The sequence below is a fragment of the Danio rerio genome, chromosome 14 (assembly GCF_052040795.2).
Source record: "Danio rerio strain M-AB ecotype USA chromosome 14, GRCz13ab, whole genome shotgun sequence".
Classification (NCBI taxonomy): Eukaryota; Metazoa; Chordata; class Actinopteri; order Cypriniformes; family Danionidae; genus Danio; species Danio rerio.
The window spans coordinates 20,208,031-20,213,673 of record NC_141034.1 but is presented as its reverse complement, the minus strand read 5'-3'; the positions used below and the strand labels follow the sequence as shown (position 1 = coordinate 20,213,673).

Below are 5,643 nucleotides of genomic sequence, written 5' to 3'. Positions count from 1 at the left end.
CTGGTTTCCTCTCTGTTCTTCTCAGATTAGAACGTTTATTGTTTAAGTGCATGACAATACTCGTGGTCTCGCCTCATGGAATTCCACAACAGTTCTCAGGGTTTGAGATTATGGAGAGACTTAGCCATCTTTACAGTCACAAGGCCATTATAATTTTGTCATGCATCTTTTTCTGATCACTTTTGTCAGTGGAAAAAAATCTCATTAAAAGTGCACATATAAAAGTTAAATTCCTTTCAATAAAATGTATAATGACAGCATTAATAATTAATAATGTTTATGGCATATTAATGCACCTTAACTTTGTTCCACTATACACTGTAATCCCGAATAAGTTGACAAAACTCAAAAAATTTGAGGTAATCAGTTACGTCAAATTTTTTAAGTTATGAAATTATCTATTTTAAGTAAACAGAAACATTAAGTTTTGAGTTTGTTGTACTCATGCAAGACACTTCACCTAACTTAAAATACCCAAGTTACTCAGCTTATACGTTTTAATTGCAATTAACTTAATTGTTTTAATTTTTCCAAACTTTAAATACTTAGTCACCCAGCTCATACATTTTAATACCAATTAACTTAATTGCTTTAATTTCTTTCAACTTTAAATACTTAAATCACCCAGCTCATACATTTTAATAGCAATTAACTTATTTTTAATTATTTATCTCACCTTTACATACTTAGTCACCCAGCTCATACATTTTGATAGCATTTTTTTTAAATTAACTTCTCCATAGTCAGTTTCACAAATAAAATTAGCCATTATTTTAATCTTTAAACCCCATAAATCTGTCAAAATAAATCTGTAATTTAAAACACACAGACAATACCATTTTAGACATTTATTTTTAAAGAAAAAATGTCCAACAGTACTTTCAAATTTGTCTCCTATGCAATTACAAATGTCTTAAAACGATAAAAACTATTAGACATAAAGAGATTGAAAATGAACACTATTCTAAATTTAATAAAAATTACCCAAAATGTAAATATGATATCAGACATAAGAGCCTCAAGAAAAAACAACTATAAGTTTGAAAAAATTGAATAATACATTAATAAGTGTAAAACTTAGTCTTAAGGCATTCGTTAAAAAAAAAATAAGTGCACATTCTATGAAGTGACTCGTTTAGTGTAAACTACACAGAAACTGTATATATATATATAGTTGAAGTCAGAATTATTCGCCCCCATTTATTTTTTCCCCCAATTTCTGTTTAACGGAGAGCAGATTTTATATATATATATATATATATATATATATATATATATATTGTAGCGAGGCAGAGGGAAAACAGCGACACAGTAGGATGAGTTTACAGACAAGTCCCCGGAGGGTGCTTTATTTACAAAGTGTGGGTGGTGTAAAAGGTGCTCTTCTTTAAGGTGAGGTGCTCTGGTGCTCCGGGAAGTAGGTGAAGGACAGTGAGTAGTCGGGTGAAGGATCGTCACGAGCTGGAGTCCGCTATGGAGAGACAAAGAGACAAGCATTAGCACAGGCAGTCATTGAGAGAATGAAGCTCATCTTCTCCTGGCGTAGGTTGGGCTTATATGCCTCTCCGCGTGATGCCGTCCAGCTGTGAGAAATCCTGGCTTGATGATGGTCCAGCTGGGTGAAATTAGCGACCAGGGCGACGTGGCATGTGATCGCTCGTTACAATATATATATATATATATATATATATATATATATATATATATTCAGTCTTGGTTGAACTATGATTCTGTCATTTACTTATTCCAAACCTGTTTGAGTTTCTTTCTTCTGTTGAACACTTAAAAGGTTATTTTTGACAAAAAAAAAAAAAAAAAAAAGCTGAGACCTGTAACCACCGATTTTCACAGTATTTGTTTTCCTATTAGAAAGTCAGTGGTTACAGGTTGTCAGCTTTACTTAACTTTTGTGTTCAACAGAAGCAAGAAATTCAAGCAGGTTTGGGACAAGTGAAGAGTTAGTAAATGACAGAATTTTACATTTGGACAAACTATCCCTATATATAATAAAATGCATACTTACCAATTAAAGGTAAATAAATGTTTTGAAGTTACTACCCCAGAGACAGTCTTTATTAAGTAAAAAAAAAAAAAAAAGCTCTACATTAACTCATTCTTTAAGGTTTCCATGCTACGAGACTTTTTATTTTCCATCATCCATGCCAAGCAAAACTTTTTGCACAAGTTCAAAGTCCTTTACTATATATTATGTGAAGAGCATACATTAATCCATACAAGACAAGAAAGGTCTGGAAGTGTGCTGTGGGTGGTGTCCAATTCATTCTTCAGGACAACAGAGACCCTCAGTGAATGCAGGGCCAATAAAGCATCTTCAGTCAGCAGGATTATCAATCTAAAAATATAATTCAAGGATATTAATGTAAGGACAGTATCACAATGACTGAGCCAATATTATATGATTCATCAACTATTCGTGATTACAAATATGTTATTAAGTAAAAGTTTTCAAAACTTTCATCTTTTCATTAAACATGCCTAATTGTGAAAAGAATGAATGAAGTCTTACCATGGTGTTCCTAAAGAATCTTAAGTCACGCTCACGCAGCAAGACCAAAAGACCTCTGATAACAGTAGTCCGTCATGAACTGACATCATTCAGTTCCTGGAAATCAAGAATCAATTTTTTAAAAATTAAAAAAATAATAATAATTCAAATTATATTTTAATGTATACTTTAACACGTGACCCCAAACATACCTGCTCATCATAAACCTTTAAAAGATTAGCCAGGGAATCTGCTGTCTTGCCAGTTTTGGATGCTGTTTGCCTTAAAATTGTCATCAAATGAAATAGGTGGTGGTCCAGTTGTGCAAAGAATTTGTGGGGAAAATTCTCATTTGTAACATGTTGGTACTCTGCAAACAGCAAAAAGAAACAAGAGAGAATTTCATAAAACAAACCCACACCACAAAATATACAATTCTAGAAAAAATGTATTAATATTATTATTATGTTTCATTTACTTATCTATTTTTTACCTCAGATGAAAATCAGGTGTTGATCAGATGTTGAAAGCAGGATCTTCATGTTGTAAACTGAACTCAAGGTCTAGCTGAAGTTTCACTTTCCTTGCTGCAAAAGTATCATTGATAAATACACTGTAATATTTATTTTATCTGGATATGCCAGGCATAGTAGTACAAAATAAATATTTTACCCACCTTTCACATGCCTCCATTTAAGAACCTATCTGTAGTCAGCAACACCCGACCTTCAATTCTGTATGTACACAAAGTCACAGTGTCATTTAGCTGAGAGTAGTACAATTGCATGATGTCTAACGTTAACCTCCAAAATGGTTAGCAATAGAGCTGATTATCATGTTAGTTGCTTTGATTCGATGAACACAGATTTAATGTGTATGTGTAATGTGTAATGTGTAATGTGTATTTATATAGCGCATTTATTGTGTATGGCCATACACCCAAAGCGCTTCACAATCATGAGGGGGGTCTCTCCACACCACCACCAGTGTGCAGCATCCACTTGGATGATGCGACGGCTGCCACAGGACAACGGCGCCAGTGCGCTCACCACACACCAGCTATTGGTGGAGTGGAGAGACAGTGATAGAGCCAATTCAGTGGACGGGGATGATTGGGAGGCCATGATCGTATGGGCCGATAGAGGGACTTTGGCCAGGACACCGGGGTTACACCCCTACTCTTTCACGAGAAGTGCCATGGGATTTTTAATGACCACAGAGAGTCAGGACCTCGGTTTAACGTCTCATCCGAAAGACTGTTAATTTAAACAGTATTGAAATTTCTAAAACAGAATAGGACGACAAAGAAATTTAAGGCCTGATTTTAAAAGCTAGAAATAACAAAACTTACCTTATTGTTTAATGATGTAAAAATATATACTAAAATATTTATATTTTTAAGATATAAATATATTTTAAGCTACAAAATTTGCACATCAGAAAACTATGTCTTGTTTACCACGTCTTAAATATTTTGTTTTGTTATTATTTTATTTAATAACATAATTTTGTATTAATGTGTTATAGATATGCATACTTTGTTTTTTAGGCTGTTTATATTCTCTCCAGAGTAAACATTTTAAAAAATAGATTGAAAAAAAAAAACTTTTATCATACCTTTAAAATACATTTGACCTAAATGACATTTAAACCCATTTAACTGATCGCATTAATCAGGTAATCATTGATATGCAGAGATGTCCTCTTAAGCGCGAGGAAATATTAAGTGTTGATCAGTGCTGGTGATTGAGGTAAAGTTAGTGTTATATTTACACATTCAGACTTTCTCCTTAATAATATAATTTCAGAAAGGTAATTTTTGCATATTCTTAATGGTGAAATCATATTAGCAGCCAATGACTTTCAAAGTACAACATTGTTCAGTCAAAAAAAATAGTGCATTTAGTGTAATGTTGTTTTCATGTCATACTTGCATGTGATTTCAGAACGAATAGACAAAGTACCATGGTAAACAATTTATGGAGCGAGTCACAAGTTGTTACTAAATGAATGTATGAATATAAAACCAACTTTACCTCAATGTGGTAGTGTAAATTGAAGCTCTGCTCTGTACCTGCTCAGGTGAGGAGCGCAGCTTAAATGTTCTCCGTCAGGCTATCCTCATACATGGATCAGCAAGCAACAAGCTGCGTGTGACAGAGTTAAGTTTTGAGACTACGTTTTTGCGCGTCATCAGAAAATACAGTTTAGTGTTTAGGCGGAGATCATTTGAGTTATGATTAACGTTACGTTTCTTGCGCCTTTCGTTTCCGAAGTGCCTACAGATCGCAAAGATAATACCACATTCACAGACTGGATGGAGTTCAGCGCAGCGCCATGACATGCGGTTGTGTGAGCGCGCGTCTCCATGACAACTTCAGCACAGGCTGAGAAAAGGCATACTCGCGCCAAGATTTAAATTTTTTTGAAAAATGTAATCTGCCGATTTTAAATATTTTTGTCTTTATCACACTCTGTTAAAATTCAGAGTTAACACATTACAACTAACGCTTACGTTGCACTGATTCTAACTTTTTAAACAGTAATGTTAACGTTAGTTAGCAACAAGTGAGGCTAAACATGTTTTCTGTAATGTACGACATGTAAACGCACCCTGATTAACTCTACATTACATTGAACTGTTACTGTGATTATATTAATTAAAACATACATTTAATATTGGATTTGTAAATATTTTACTTACTATAGTGTGAAGCGATGCCGATCCGCCATCTTGAAAAAAACGAATGAAGCATGAGCACGTACGTGAACCTGGATGACGTCAGACGCAAAATCACTGGGCTGACAGATTTTGAGTTAATGAAACTTTAAAGAGACATTTTGTATAAATTAAACCCAGCAGAATTGTTCACCTTACTTGAAAGATTAAATTTTTTCAAACTCAAAAATATGAAAAAGTTCTAAATACTCATCAAGGTTAATTAAGATAAACGAATTTTAATGATTTAAGTTAATAGAACTCAATTCAATTAATTAGTTACATCATTAGGGTTTACAGTGTAGTTGAGGTGTACATTATTTTGCTTTATCGTGCAGATTCCCTTACATCATGGTTCCCCCTTACACACATACACATATGCACACATATTCAAAAAGGCATCATGTCCTTCTTACAA

At 33.7% G+C, this 5,643-nt stretch overlaps 1 long non-coding RNA gene across 4 annotated transcripts; it reads right to left on the bottom strand.

Annotated features, from left to right (window-relative positions):
* Positions 1-2,123: 2,123 nt before the first annotated feature.
* On the bottom strand, positions 2,124-5,255 carry LOC141377641 (uncharacterized). Of its 4 annotated transcripts, XR_015507304.1 has the most exons (7): positions 5,211-5,255; positions 4,581-4,653; positions 3,183-3,240; positions 3,000-3,093; positions 2,719-2,876; positions 2,528-2,623; positions 2,124-2,353 (listed from the first exon to the last, which is right to left on the bottom strand). It is a non-coding gene; the product is annotated as an uncharacterized LOC141377641 (long non-coding RNA). The 4 variants fall into 4 exon arrangements; XR_015507307.1 differs by lacking the exon at positions 4,581-4,653 and having other exon boundaries at positions 2,985-3,093; XR_015507305.1 differs by lacking the exon at positions 4,581-4,653.
* Positions 5,256-5,643: the final 388 nt, after the last annotated feature.